Raw genomic sequence first — 16,527 nt, 5'->3', positions numbered from 1 at the left:
TCTGCTTCACTTCATCAGGTCATGTTCACATGTGTTTTTGTTCTACTGCAGAATATTTTTAAGGTCATCTGCTATAAAAAGCCAGGCCAGGAAAATCTGCTTCATGTTCTTCTGTTTTATCCTCAGTTACTTTGACACATCTGCTGTGATGCTCACACCTCTGATGAAGTCTCACAGTGTCAGCTTTCTTTTTATAGATATAAAAATATGGAAATGAATGATAATATTTCTGACTGTCTGAGGAAAACTTCACCGATTAAAAGTGAATGGAATCGATTCTAGAAATCAGTGACCCAGCCCTGTTAGCAGGTGTCCTCTGGTGGCTCCTTGACTGTCACACAATCATGTGCTGACAGGAAATGTTGCAGCAGCTTCAGTAAATGTTCCTCCCTGAGTTGTTCTCAGTCATGTGGTGGAGAGCTTCAGATGTTCAGAGCAGGAGAGCTCCAACAAGACCAGGACTGTGTATTTTCCACCATCTGCTGACATCACAGTATAACTGGTTCCTGTTAGTAGTGCAGTGTCAGTGGATGCATTTGACCAAAACCAGAGTGGAAACGGTCATAGATGTCGTGTTTCTTCAAGCAGGCTGTGAGGTGGGCAGCAAGCGGCTTCTCAACAAGCTTTGACCTGAAGGAGAAACTGATCTATAATGTTGGATCTAAGCTGGGTTTGCTGAGCTTTGCTTCCACAACGGCATGTTTGAAAAAGCTGGAACACTCCAGTCTAAAGAAAAGCAAGGTTTACAAGGCAAAAAGCTTTGTGGGGAGAATATCTGAGGGAGCTGAAGACGGCTAATTATCATCAAATGTCACAGGTGTAAAAGTAGAGCAGCAGTGAGCTGCCACAACTAGAATGCTTTGGGGGGTTTGTCATCGATTTCTTTGATCTTATCTACAGAAAATCAGACTTTTGTTGCTGTCTGCTGTAGAGCGCACATTTATAGGTGAGGCAGCTCGAGACGCAACAGCTGATTTTGTCAAACAAAACTTTGGAATTTCTCCCATTTTCTGATCTGAGTTTTGTGTCTAAAGTTTAAAATCGACTCTTTTATCCAATGGCATGTCCTCAAGTGAAGGTCAACAAAGACGCAGTTGTGGTCACTCAAACCTACATCCTCCGCAGACACGTTGCTGATGCTGAGGCCCAAAGAAACGAAGCGTGTGAGACACGGCCGACTGTGGAGGCTCAGTCTGTCTGTTCTTCTGCTCTTCATCCAACATGTCTGCAGCACTTTACAGGACGCTGCAGACTAGTTACCAAAGAACGAGTCAGGAACACATCAGGAACAAACTGAGACACACAAGTTTTACAGAGACCCAACGAAGATGAAGAGAAAGCTGCTGTAACCTTGAGACCTCAGTCTGACCCTGAAATACCCACAGATGGAGACACAAACACCTCCACCTGCACCGTCTGCAGCAGGGAGGGAAACATCCTGCTGAAGAAACAAGTGCTGCTCACTGTCAGGGCTCAGTGCTGTAGATGCAGGTCAGAGGTCAGAGGTCATGGTGGGACCAGTATCAGTTTACTCCATTTAATCCATTCAGCCTGTGGCTGATAATGTTTCTAATAATGACAAACTGGAAACACAACTTTACGATTGTTTCTTTAACATCACATTTCCTGAAGTATTCAGACACTTATTTGAAGCACCTTCAGCAGGAATCACAGTAGCAGCTGTTTTTGGGGATGATGCAACGAGCCTCGTCCACACCTGGATTTTCTGTCCTTCTACTTTCTAAATACTCACAGGCTCAGGCAGTGGGGGTCACAAAGAGGTGGCTCTGAGCCCTTTATCGTTTGCAGTGCTGATGAACACTCTGATGTTTGCAGACAAAGTTATGATCTGTAGTGAGAGTGAGGAGGAGAGTCTGCAGAGAAGAGAAAGTACAAGCAAGGAGAGATGAGGAGGAGGTCAGGGCTGATTGATCTATGACAGGAGGAGAGCAGTAAGAGTGAAGAGGAGGAGATGCAGTGAGACCTGCTGTGATGGTTTAGAGACGATGACACACAGACAGGAGGAGCTGCAGGTGGCAGAGCTGAAGATGCTGAGAGTTTGGTTGGAGGTGAGCAGGATGGACAGGATTAGAAAGAAGAAGATCAGAGGGATCGCTCAGGTCCAGCAGAGCTGCAGTCAGACTGTGTGCTGGATGCTCCAGAAACTGACTCAGTGTGTGTGTTGAGTTCACACAGTGCAGAAACAAACTCACTTTACAACATTATCACAGGTTTATTGATCCATCAGAGCAGCTGGAAGGAAGAGACGAGCTCCTGAACATTTCCTGACGCTGCTGCACAAACAAAGTGATTCATTATTAGTTTGGACAGGAGCCCCGCCCCCTTGTTCCGGCGTGGTTTCCATCCCGGAAGAGAAATTCCTCTCCTGTTTCAGATCAGGAACATTTGCCCGCGTGTGGCTGGACTGTGGGATTATGAGAATTTTAGCATATGGAAACATTTGTTTAGCCTTTGTGTTGACAGTGTAGAGTTATTTCTGAGGCAGGGTTTTTAGCATGTTGAGACTCTTTTTATTGTATAGGGGATTTTAAACTGTAATTCTGGTTGTGTCTGTTTCCATGGAAATAAATGGTGTGTTTAAGGCCAACTTAGTGTCTGTGCTCTGAGCGCTGACCCACTCACTCCCCTTCTACTTGTATGCGAACGCACTTTGAGGTGCAGATTTAGATCCACCACTTTTAGCGGCTCCACTAACACTGAAGCCTCACACAGGAAGTCATCTCCATGTGCTGTTTATTTACTTTCCGGCTCTTTGAAGCTTCGCTGCCAAATGTGGAGGAAAAGTTTTATGTGGAGCTATCTGCAGCATGTATAAACTGATATTAATCTTTAACAGGGCTGTCAAAACTGAGAGCAAACAAAAGAACAGCTGTATAATGCCGTCCACCCACTTAATTTAATTGGTCACATGACTGCATCATATGACTAAAATCCATCATTGTTTTTGCTCAGTTTTTGCAGTCCAGATTGCAACATGAAAACTGCCTTTTCAAAAAGCTGTTTTCCTTGACCAAAAACGCCGTCTCAGTGTGGACGGAGGCCAAAACGGAGAGAAAAAGAAGCTTTTAGAAGGAAAACATGTTAGTGTGGACATGGCCTCCATCCTCTGCTCTGATCGGCTTCAGCTTTCTCTACACCTCTGAAACCTGCTGCTGTCTGTACACCTCATGCTGTGTTTGCTGTTCTCTCAGAGTGTCAGGTGGAGGTGCAGCAGGGGGCGGAGTCTGTCCGGCTGCCTGAGGACACTCAGGTGGAGTGGTGGCACCGTCCTGAGAAGCCTGACAAACAGGAGCAGCATCACAGAGACCGAGTGAAAGAAAGACGAGCGTGTGAAAAGCGGACAGTTCAGCCTGACCCTTAAACGCCCCACAGAGAGAGACAGATACAGCTGTGTGGCCTGGAGCCAGGGAAACATCATCGATGGAGAGTCGTGCTGCTCACAGTTACAGGTGTTTGTTCACTTTCACTTGGTTCTCTCTGCTTTCACTTATTCTTTTATTGTGTTTCTGTGTGAAGCTGTCGTGTCTCCTCTGCAGGGACGGTTCAGGTCCAGGATCAAACATCAGGAACAGAAGCAGCTCCATTGATCCGACTCCTCTGATGGCTGATCAATCAGTTTGATCTGTTTGATTATTGATCAGTGATGTCAGAGTGGAGTCAGTGTGATGTATGAAATATATCTTAAACTAACATAAACATGTTTTATCATATAACTCATTTTTCTACATTTTCTTCTACAGATCAGTTTATGTCAGTATGTCCATGAAGGTTCATCCAGGTCATCGTAGTCTAAGGAGCTTGGAAACAAAAGCGTCTGGACTTCTTTAAGTTGCTTGAAGACGTTTCACCTTCATCTGAGAAGCTTCTTCAGTTCTAGGGTCAAATCTGGGACTCTTCAAATGGTGGAGAGTCCCAGATTTAACCCTGTGGGAGTGTCCCCCTTCCCACTCACATCCTGGGCCATCTGACCTCAGGAAATCGCATGATAGGGTGAGAGACAAGCTTGTAGACAAACAGCTTTTTACACTATAATTACCTGTTTGGGTCCAGTGAGTGTCATTGACAGGAAATCCTCACCTGGTGGTGAGTGAGAGAAACCACAGCAGAGACCTCTGTGTTTAAGAAATGGATGGTTATGGTCGCTGATGCTCTCAGCTGGCTCAGTTTTCACACCAGCACACAGAGTGCACAAGCTCCCACTGTGGAGTAGACACTACAGGGACAACAGCCTGTGGAGCTGTTCACACAGACTGTGTAGTTACAGGAAGCTGCCAGCAGGTGGCAGCACATCACCGCAGCGTCAGCCTGAAACTAAAACCTCTGCAGAGACTCTGACGGGTGTCAAACAGGCAGCAAGTTTTACATAGAAGCTGCTTCAGGATCAAACTCATCAGGATGTGATAATAGGATTATTCCTTTGTGACTTCATAATTAATCATTACTTAACATAAGAATTTATTTATCTCGCAAGTTTGAAAATGAGGCTAAATAAGGTGAAAAACATGTCAGTGTAATATATCAAACATGACAGGAAATGGCTTGGATAATTAACATTTGGAAAATAATCCAGAAGTCCATTGAAGCTGGAGATGTTGGAGGGCAGCAGGAGCAGTCAGGGAGATGGTATGAAATATATCTTAAACTATCATAAACATGTTTTATCATAGAACTAATTTTTCTACATTTTCTTCTACAGATCAGTTTATGTCAGTATGTCCATGAAGGTCCGTTGAAGCTGGAGATGTTGGAGGGCAGCAGGAGCAGTCAGGGAGATGGTCACCCTGGCTGACTGCAGTGATGACCCCTGTGAGGGACTAAAGAAAAAAACACCCCCTACTGTTCTGACTGTGCATCACATGGACGGGGGTTTGACTATATCATGTTTAAGATGATTGTACTTAGACACACTGATGCACATGTTGTTTCTACTTTGAACTTACATAAAAGTGTTTCCTTCAATGCTTTATGTGACTGTGAACAGTGTGTCTGTGTGTGTGTCACACTGTGTGGACAGCAGAGATACTTCCATCCCTTGTGTCGGAGCTCCACCTTGTGGCAGGTTTAAGAACTGCTGTTCTTGTAAAGCTAAATTAGACTGATGCACCTCCGTAACAGACTGTAGAGGGTTTCTGGGGCAGTGACATGAACACTTTGTCTTTATTTATACTGTCATATTTTCCTGTTACATAAACCACAGCATGCTGAATATGAATAAACTGCATTTATGCAACTCAGTCTCTGCTTCTGACTGACGAAAACCACAAATCATGTGTGTGACGCCTCCATGAAACAGACTCCTGACAGCCTCTGGGGAGCGAGCTCACATTAGCCCTGTTTTATTTTCTTACATTGGCTCCTGGTTAATTTTAGATTTGCTTTAAAATTCTTACACTTGAGCTGTGTGAATGTTTTCAGTCGCGTTATTCAGATTCTGCTCAAACTGTACGATTGAATTAGAAGTTCATGGGTCACGATGCAGGTTCTCACACTATACGGCCCGATGCGCTGATGTGACCTGAGTGCTCACACTGTGCGCCCATAACATGAAGGTTATAACACAAAAAGTGTCTCTCTGTCTTTCACTCACACAGACACGCACATCACCATCATCAGCTTTGCTAAATTGCTAATGAAGAACATTGACCAGCTGTGACTGAGCAGCAACGTCCATCCAACTATTTTCACGGTTGTTGTGGTCGTGATAATTTTGTGAGGCCACAGTGAAAAGGCTCAGATGAGCCAAAGTTCTACAAGTTGTGCTTTCATCTCTTATATATATGTGTGTGCATATATATATGTATATATATATATATATATATATATATATATATATGCACACACATATATATGTATATATATGTGTGTGCATATATATACATATATATATGTATATATATATGTATATATATATACATATATATATATATATATGCACACACACATATATATATATATACATATATATATGTGTGTGCATATATATATGTATATATATATACCTTCATGGACACCTTCATTAGTGTCCATGAAGTTCTCTGCTGCTGTAGATCCTCTGAACTGTGACAGAGGTCTCACTCTGGAGGAAACTCTCAGCACTTTCCAGCAGCTCCTCCATCATGGAGGACGTTCCCTCACTGTAACAGGTGGAGGAGAGGAAGCACAGGTGGATCCTCTGAGGAAGAGGAGCGTTCCTACAAATCACATGATCACATGACCAGAGGGGCGTGAAACTCTGAAGGCTCCAACAAAGCAGACCTGTGATCACTTTAACTCAGTATGATGGATTGTTTGGATTTGTCTTTGTTTCTCTGGCTTTTCTTGTGTGTCTGTGTGTCTTTGTATGTTGGATAGAGTCATGTGACCTGCCCAGGGACTACACATGAGCAGTTTAGCTCAAATCTGGCACGTTTCCATCTTCTGTTTTTATCCTGATGTCCATGAACATGAACTCTGTCCCTGTCAGATAAATCTAGATAAAAACAGCCAGTTAATAATAATAATAATAATAATAATAATTATAACTTTATTTATAAAGCGCTTTCAAGCAAAGTGTTGTACAACTATTTGAAAATAAAATAAAAGCGATACATAGCAATACAGGTAAAAGACACAATACAAGTTAAAAACAGTAAAAATTTAAAAACTAAAAGCCACAGAATTAAGACATGTAAGATAGGGTGAACAAATGTGTATTCAGCTTAGTTTTAAAAAACCCCACAGAGCATGCCTGCCTAATATCTTGAGGGAGGTGTTCCACAGAAACGGGGCACGAAAAGAAAAAGCTCTGCAATTGTCTTTTTTCTAGCTCTAGGAACTTTTAGAAGGCCAGAGTCCTAAAATCGGAGAGCGCAGGATGGAACATAAAGATATAAAAGGTCGGAGAGGTATGAAGGTGCCAATCCGTTTAAAGCCTTGTAGGTGAGCAGCAGGACCTTAAAATCTGCTCGAGCCTGACAAGGTAGCCAATGCAGAGAGTTCAGTACAGGGCTAATGTGCTCAAATTCCCCAGTTCTTGTCAAAATGCGAGCAGCTGCATTTTGCACCATCTGTAGACCTGTGAAACTTTTCTTTGGTAGCCAAGAAAGAAGAGCATTACAATAATCAATACGTGAGGACACAAATGCATGCGGCGGAGCCCTCCATCTGCCACAGCGATGTTTCCAGCATCACTTTATTTTATAGCGGCTGGAAGATTTCTGAAAGTCACCAAAAACAACAAAAGTGGGACTTCCTGCTTCTCACAGAGGACTTTTGTCCTTAAGAGTATGTGTGGCTCTGACAAACGCTCCGTTCTTTGCTGTGAGAGACGGAGTTTAGCTTCCTGTGAGGACAGGAAGTGATGTGAAGGCTTATGACGTGTGAAACTATGAGGAAGCTGAACTCTGTGGCAGTCTGCCATGATGTTTGGCTGCACACACTAAACTCACTGAAAGAGAGTGTGTGTGTTTTAGTAAGCAATAAGAAGTGAAACACACACACACAGCAGCTGCTTTCAGCACACACACTCACTTTGTTCACACGAGGACAAAAAACTTGATTTAACTGAGCTTGTGTGACAAGAAGACAGGAGAGTCTGAGTTTAAGGCTCTGCACAGATGAATCACACGAGCTGGGCAGGTTTCTGTGGAGCTTCACCTGAGACACGAGGACGGAGGAGACAAGGACACGAGGAGGCGAAGGAGACCCGATGACAAAGCGCTCAGAGTACGTAGCTGCTCTGACTGGAGGCGCCTTCATGGTGTGAGGGTGGAGAAAAGGCTGAAACATGCTGAAGGTGGTGTTTGACTGCAGGCTGGAAGCATCACACTTCATGACAGCGCTCGTCTCCCTGCTGCACACACGTCTGACTCTTCTTCTGTGTTTCCAGATTAGAGAGCAACAGGCATGAAGTCATCACCTGTGTGGGCCTCGTTTACTAATGTTTGTATGAAAAAGTTCAAACTTCTCAGAAATGTTACACAATCAGATTTATTGAACGTGACTATTTTGTTGTCACCACTGTGCGTATGTTGGGACAGCACAAACACAGTGGTGTGTATGTTTTGAAACACTGGGGGCCAAGCTCAACTTCTCCTTGTGTGAATTAATGTTTCTATCTGCATTTTATTTATTTCACACAAACTGTTGTTGTAATGTCATCAAATGTCCACTAGATGTCAGCAGTCATCAATGGACATCAGCCTTCATGCTCTGAATACACAAACATACATGTGCACTTAAATGAGCTCACATTATTGATCTGGACTGATGGATTGCCTTTGTTTTTATAAGTCAGTGTTACCATGGAAACGACACTAACACACTATCTAAACATACAGTGGATTTATTTGACTTCAGTCTTGATTCTGCATGGAAACAATAACCTGACATCTTTGATCATAAGTTTCAGAGTGTCACCTGTAACCATGGTTACTGACCTGCAGCCTGACGTCACTCTGAGCAGCTGCATGTGTGCAACGTGAGTACATGACTACACGCACACGAAGTGTATAAAGGTCTGCACCCCTGTAGTCCTGCTGCTGTGAGCGCTCACATCACCAAACCGATGAGGACGAAGCAGCTCTGAGCAGCGTCACTGCTGAGAACACAAACATGTCCAGGAAAGCTGTGCTGGCTTTGATTCTTCTCTGCCTGTTTACAGCTTCTGTAGGTGAGTTTTTGCATGAGAAAGATGGGAATCATGTGTCCATGCACAGGTACATGCGCTTGCTTGTTTTGTACTAGTGTATTTAAGTCTCTGTGCTAAATGACAGACCCTGATTCATGTGCATGAGAAGAAAAAGCAGTGATTCGAGTGTGTTTATAGGTGTTGACAGATTCATGTTTAAGCTTTGCCTCAGACTTCAGTGTGCAGGAAAAGGACATGAAAATGAGTGGAAGGAGCATTTTGATGTAAAATAGTTGATAGATGAAGATAAAGTTTGACAGCAGATTGACCAGGATGGGCTCAGGGGGGGTTTCATGGGGCCACAGAACCAAAACAAGAGGCAATATTGAACAGTTTCATCTATAAAGTGAATTTATTTGAAGCACAAACAAAGTGAACAAACATTTAACAATCAAAGTGAAGATTTCACATCCTGCACATCTTTAAAAAGCACTGACTGACATCACTGTGGACTGAAACGTCTGAATGCATGAGTCCATATTTACAGAGAAGTCCACCCAAGGAGGACTTTCCTACCAGCTGGGATGGAAGCTGCGCCTCCTGTCCCCCATTCATGTGGTGGGGAACGTCCTCAGACTGGGGGGGTCGTCCTCGCTCCTGCTGATGTCTGAGAGACGAATGTGGAGTAAACACGAGGCTGTAACTGAGAACTACAGTAACTTATTACTTTATCTTTTCATTGTTATTCATGAGTGTTAATGAAACTGAGTGTGTGGAGTGTAATCACAGGGCAGTGTGAGACACACAGGTCTGAGGGCTGGTCCACTGCGTCCCTCACAGCCCTTGTCCTCCTCCTCCTCTCTGTAGTTCACTCATGCTCTCCATCTTCATCTTTGCTAACAGGGAACAAACGTCTGTTTTTCTTTCATGTCAGCTGATGTTGAGCGCACTAAAGAGTCCGTGTTGAACACAAACTAGAACACTAGTTCCAGTTTCCGTGCGTAAGAAATTAATTCATCATCGCATCTTCAGCCTTCGCGGGACCGCGGGACAGTGAGCCGTCGCTGTGAGCCTTCACTGTGAGCCGCTTCTCGTCCGCCGCACAGGTTTTCTTGCACTTCTACACTCCGCTTTACGGCAGCGCCTTTTCTCCTGCGCTTATCACAAACATGGACGCGCGCTCACGTACCAAACATACGGGCGCGCGCACACAAACAAGCAGCCTGATTGCGTCATATTAAAAAAAAAATCATTAAAAATCATCCTTGATAGCTGACGTGAAACTTTCAACACATGCTTCCTCGGTTCCACCTGCTCTACACCTGCTCAGTTTCATCCCAAACTGCGTTCATGTTCCTGAGAAATTAAAGCCAAGTCTGCTCAAATGTAACAACTTTAAAGGAATGTGATGAACTCATGTTAAACATTTATTAAAAACCATCTGTGATTCAATTCAATTCAATTCAATTTTATTTATATAGCGCCAAATCACAACAAATGTCGCCTCAAGGCGCTTCATAGATACAGAGAAAAACCCAACAATCATATGACCCCCTATGAGCAGCACTTTGGCGACAGTGGGAAGGAAAAACTCCCTTTTAACAGGAAGAAACCTCCAACAGAACCAGGCTCAGGGAGGGGCGGGGCCATCTGCTGTGATTGGTTGGGGTGAGAGAAGGAAGACAGGATAAAGACATGCTGTGGAAGAGAGACAGAGATTAATAACAGATATGATTCAATGCAGAGAGGTCTGTTAATACATAGTGAGTGAGAAAGGTGACTGGAAAGGAAAAACTCAATGCATCAGACAGACAGGTGACAGTCTCAGGTGTACACACTGCTACAAACAGGAGGATTTAGTGTTTGTGTTATTACGAGTGCTAAACAAGAAGAGTTCCCAGATGGTACAGTGGACACATGTGTGACTGCTGTGATTAAAGCATCTTTCTTTCAGCTTAACGAGTGAACCGTCAGCTCGTTCAAACACACGTTAAAGTCCGTTTGGCTCGACACCACCGAACACAGGCAGCAATATAACATAGCTAACATTAACAGTGCAGTGAATCCTGCTTGTGCCGTGATATTCAGGACTGCAAACCGAGCAGCATCACTTGTTTCAGCTTGTTGTGTTTGTGGATATATGACTGACTTTAATTATCCATAAAATCATCACATTCTCTGTAAGATTAAGGTCGACTATCGAACGGCGTATATTTTAAAGTAAAGGCTTTAAAACAAAGTAAACGCTGAAAGTACAAACATCGCTAATGTCACATAACTTTGCTGACATGTGGCCAACAGCAATGTTTTAATGTTCCTCATTATTAAACATTTGCACATAAATAAGTGACATAATATTCAGAACTTACTTTTGAAAGTTCTTCTTTGAAGTGTCACCCAGTCCCAGTGCACTTGTTAGCATGTTTTGGTTCATGCAACTGGTCCGTCTGGTTATTGTCTCCCCAGAAACATTTCCGTTGTGTTGTGTGTGCTTTTGCAGCATTTTTCTTTTTGCAGCATTTTTCTTTTTGCAGCATTTTTCGTTTTGCAGCATTTTTCTTTTTGCAAGTGTTTTCTGAAGTTGCAGTCTGTTTGGCCTCTCAGGGCCACCGTACAATGCTGATGTTTTGTTGTTCACACTCTGTTGTATATTTATATAGTTTTTGGTTTTTAAATCCATGGACAAAATAAATATTATCAGGCAAAATCCAGAATGAAACATAACCAAATAACTTAAATGGTGAAGTCATTATAGAAGTATATGTTGCAAAGATCAGCCTCCTGTATAGACTGCTAAACTGTCTGGGGGGGCCCTGCCTGTCCTTGTTGGATAAGCTCCAGTACCCCTTTTCCATAAGACGGAGACATTTGTATCATAATAGATGGATAATAGATTTATTATCATAGATGTATGATAATAAATAAAAAATATTCTGGATGACTGTTGCCGCCTGTAAATCAAAGTCCGCCTGAGGTAGGATTTCAGAAGCAGAAACCATGAGGGAGCACAGTACAACTCCCAGAAGGGCGCGGAGTGAAGCCATAGCTGCTGAAGAGTGAAGAAATGATGATGGAGGAGAACACAGATGAAGATCTGGTGACTCTTTATATAGAAGAGTGAGATTATCTCCCCACCAACAGCTGCACGTATACAAACCCCAGGTGCTGGGATGGCTTTGAACATGTGACATTTTCTGCAAACACATGGACAGTTTCATAACCACAAAGATTATTCCTGCAGCAGCAGGACTGTATCCACTGTGTGAGAGGTGAATGTCAGACAGTTCTTAGAAAATGTAGTTTCTCTTTTAAGGTTTTAACATCTCTTTTACCCCCATTTGTCTAAAAACTACTTGAAAGCCCTTCATGTAAGAGGTTTATTATCTGTGCAGGATGGAGCATCCTCAGAGTGAAAGCTTTGTTCACACAGTTTTTTCCAAAGCTGACTGATTAGGAATCTCAAAGTTGGCTTTCCTCATAAGTAATACATGGTCTCAGTCAGGCTGGACATGATCACTCCTACAGGAAGTAAATGTACTATGATTTTATTTCACCTGTGAAATGATGAAAAACAGCAGAATAGCTCACGCTAACAAACGGGTGTTGAAATGTTTCATTTTCTGCTGTTTCACAGGTCAAAAAGGGCGTTGAACCAAACTGAAGCTGAACTGCTGCTACTGCTGTAGTGCAGCATCTGCTGTGTGCTTAATCAGAGAACCTTCTGTACACAGCAGACAGAGGCTACTGGCACTTCAGTCCATCTGCTAGAGAGCTTTAAAAACTGGTTAGTGAAGTGGCTTTGATGATACTGATACACATTCTTTGCTGCTGTCACAGGACAGGGATCCACCAGGGAATAGTTGTCAGGATAAAGAGCCTTCGCTTCTCTAAATATAAACTGGATACTTGTAGGAAACTTTGGGAAGCGGCATTTTTCCTCATATCGTCTAAATTGAAGTTAGCTCAGGTGTTTCTTCCATACTTGCTCTACAGAAAGCCAAAGAGTTTGGAGCTCTGCAAACATTTCCAGCACAGCTGGATTTGTTTGTATCTTTGGTCACCTCTGTATCATCCCTCAGATTCTTTCTGCACAGCTTTGAAACCATGACACCACTAGTGATGCTGAGGAGATGTCCAGTTTAAACAGACCTTTATTCCTGGAACACAAACACATGAAGTGATGCTGTTAAAGAAGAACATTTTATCGCACTAATGAATCAAGCATCTGTATGTTTGTCTGTCTGTCTGTCTGTCAACAGTTCCTCTGATCTACTTCAGACTTGGTGGGTATTTTGTTTTTGGAGCGGTCAAAGTCTATCACCGTGTTGCTTTGTCTGCTGTAAATCTGCCTGTACAAAGGGAAACATGCATGTTTTTAGATGCAAATTCACAACATGGCTGCATTTTTTGGTCATCTTGTATTTTATATTGATTTAATTCTATTATTTTTTGTATATGAATCTTTACAGTGTGTAGATACAAAGGCTTGATTAAAACAAAGGTCTCAGCTGTGCTGTTTGGGATGCACTCATATTTGTTTCAAAATGTAATAAATCAAAGAATTTTAGGCATTTCATCCTTTTTATTTGGTTCTAACAGCAGGTGGATAAAAACATGCAAGTGATGAATATAATTTTGTGATATTATGAGCATTGTTAATAAAGAAAGAGCAGAGATAGTAAAGTAAAAAGGAAACAGGTGATGGACGTGAGATTTTCAGAACAAAAGCTCCTCAGTGAGACGATCACCTGGACACAAGGTCAGGCAGCTGGGACTCATCTAGAGAGGAAAATGGAAAAGTGATCTGTGCAGAACATCACTGTTGATTGCAGTTATTTACATCAAACTTCTTCTCTGAGATAAGAGCACCATTTCTGGGAAAGATGACAGTATTTCCAGGCTGGATGCTGGTTTGCAGGGAGAACTGAATGAAACTCTCCTGCACCTCAGCGCTGAGGTCCACACCTGTGAACACAGATGAGGTCAACCTGCTGCGGCACGTAGAGCTTTACTGATCAGCAGAACAGGTTCAAAGGATACAGCGTAGAATCAGAGCTAAATGCCACATCACCATAGAGTTTGTTAACAACAGCTTTCTTTCCCCTTTGTCTCGATGGACTGAATCAGGGATACCCGTCATACTTCACCTCAACCACGTCACTGAGATCCCCCAGCCTGACAAAGCAGCAGAAATGATGGAAGCAGAAACAGCAAACACACCAGATGGTTCAGTTGTGTTTTTCTCTCTGTGTGTGCGCTCACGCCCACTTGTGTATGTGAACTTTCCACGTACCTCAGTTTGTTTCTCCAACTTGAGCCATTAGGCTGCAAAAACATCACTAACACATGAATTCTTTCCCTTTTTTGTTTTCACCTGTGATCATGTGTTTTATGTTTCTTTCATTTACGAGTTCTTGTATAGTTAAGTGTAACTAGACTTCTGTGATTGTTTTGTATACAGATCTGTATCAAGGATGTAAACACTTGATTAAAAAGGAGATCTCAGCTGTGTTGTTATGGATGGACTTCAACGTATTTGTTAAAAAAGTGTATGAAGCAAAGTGTTTTAGCTGTTTGGGAGTTTTTGTTTGATTCAATTCAGTTTTATTTATATGGAGTCAAATAATAACAAAGGCCCTGGAATAGCCCTGAGTTTGTCCAGGTGACACTCCTCTGAAGAACAAAGAAAAAGAGGAATAAGGGGATTAGTTTTCAAGTTTGGTTTCTTTCAAAATAAAAGCTGAAAGTACCATGTTTTGGAAGCATGATAATATTTTCAGCCAGGATGCTGGTCTCCAAGGAGAACTGCACCTCAGCGCTGAGCTCCACATCACGCCCTGTGAAACCACAGATATAAATCTGCTGCAGTGAGAATAACTTTACCCAACACAAGTGTAGAATTAGACATTTGACTTTACCAACCTGTTAACAACAAAGCTTTCATTGCCTCTGTTGTTGATGGTGTGAGTCATGTAGGACTAATCATACTTCACATCAGCCATGCACAAGACAGAGGATCTCCAGGCTTTCAATAATAAAGCCAAGCAGATGATGTGAACATAGCAATAGTAAAATATGCATCATAATCAGTTGTATGTGTCAACTATGTGGCACCTCGGTCTTGTTGGCATGAAGAAAAGTTGTGTAACATGTAGCATAAGGGCTGCAAAGACATCATTTAAACAGCAGTCGTCTGTTAGTCGTAACGTATCTCCTGTTAAATAGTTAAATGTCCGTTCTCCATCTCTGTCCTCTCACAGCTCGGCGTATACCAACTCCAGCTGTGGTAACGATGGCTGTGCCCATCAACACGCTGAAGCTGAGAAGCCACTGGTCACTATGGCGACTCCAATAGGGTTACCTGTCAGCTGTGGACACATGAAAGGAAAACAGCAGAAACACAAGACATGTTTACTGGAACATTTCCTATTGATAGCTTTATGGAAAAGGGTGTTTAAACACTTTTCTATTTATTATTTTGTGTATGATAGGATTTATTGTGAAAGAAATTTCAAAGTTTTAATTTGACCTTTCCCCTGTTTTTCATACACACTGGAGACGAATGGATAGTGCTTTCTTTGTTTGTTTAAAGATAATGAATAAAACTCTACAGACATCTTAAACCACCCTCGTTTCTATATATTTTGTTATATAAATGGAAATACAGTATATAAGACAAAAACTGAGCTTATATGATACTAAGGACCCTGGAAGTCAGTCAACCTTTATTATTCAGCACAGCCTGAAGTCTCTTAGTCAAGCTTGTTTGTATTTTCTGTGAGGAAGTATTCAGCAGCAGCTCTTTTCTTGGATGTTGGTTCCCTTTGTTTCCATTCTCTGTTAAGATGTTTCAGTAATGTTGAGGTCTGGGGAGGCCAATCCATGACTGAAGTCCTGTGATGCTGCATACTGCATTAACAGTTTGTTCATAGTGAAAAATGAAGCCACTGCCAATCAGACATTTGCACAGTGGATCAACTTCTGATGGTACTTTCCTGAATTCCATACCTATAATATGTTTGCACATACTGATGAATATGTGCAGCTGATTTTCAGTCCAGTTCCTGTGTGACAGACGCCAGTCTTTCTGCCTGTGTCCTTCCTTAAGAGTAGAGCCATCCTTCCACTGAGACTGTTTCTGATGAGGCTTCATTGAGCAGTAGATGGATCCCTCAGCTCATCTAATCATCCTATTTCTTAACACATGACTGTCAGAAACTGTTAATCTGCTGCAGCTCTTTAACTCTTCCACTTCTTTTTTTGTAATCTCTTAGTTTCCTCATTTTTTTAAGGTGGATCTGCTCACCAAATCCAAAGTCAACATGCTGTTATATAATGGAGTTGAACCTGTAATGGAGTTTGATTTAAACCAATCTAAGCATTTAAGTGAATTATGATGAGCAAAGAAATGATGGTGGATGTCGTGGATGAAGACCCGGACAGCTGTGGTTGGCTCCTCATATATAGCAGAGTGAGGTTGTGTTTGCACATTATTATAAAACCATGTTCACCATATATTTTAGCTGCAGACAATAACATTATTTGTTGTGCTGTGGTGATGTTATTCCACTTTGGTAAAATGGGAAAACGATCATTTCCTGCTGTTATTCACACATTATTCCAAGAGCCTCAACATGAGCCTTGTAGTCCAACCATATAAAGACAAATAAATAGTTGTGTTTGTAACAGCTCATCAACATGAATCATTCCACATTACTTTAAAAATCATTGTAAACTAAACTGGAATAAATGAGTGTTTATATATAGTTTTGTCTCAGCTGTTTATACAGAGTGTTTCAGTTCTTATCAGAGTCTCACATGATGAACCTTTAGCTCTGTTGTAAGTGTGTTGTTAGACCAGGTTTCCCTCATTTAAAACTAATCTCTCATTAGAAATG

This window comes from Neolamprologus multifasciatus, chromosome 11 (assembly GCF_963576455.1).
Source record: "Neolamprologus multifasciatus chromosome 11, fNeoMul1.2, whole genome shotgun sequence".
NCBI classification, from domain to species: domain Eukaryota; kingdom Metazoa; phylum Chordata; class Actinopteri; order Cichliformes; family Cichlidae; genus Neolamprologus; species Neolamprologus multifasciatus.
This window is presented reverse-complemented; position numbering follows the sequence as displayed.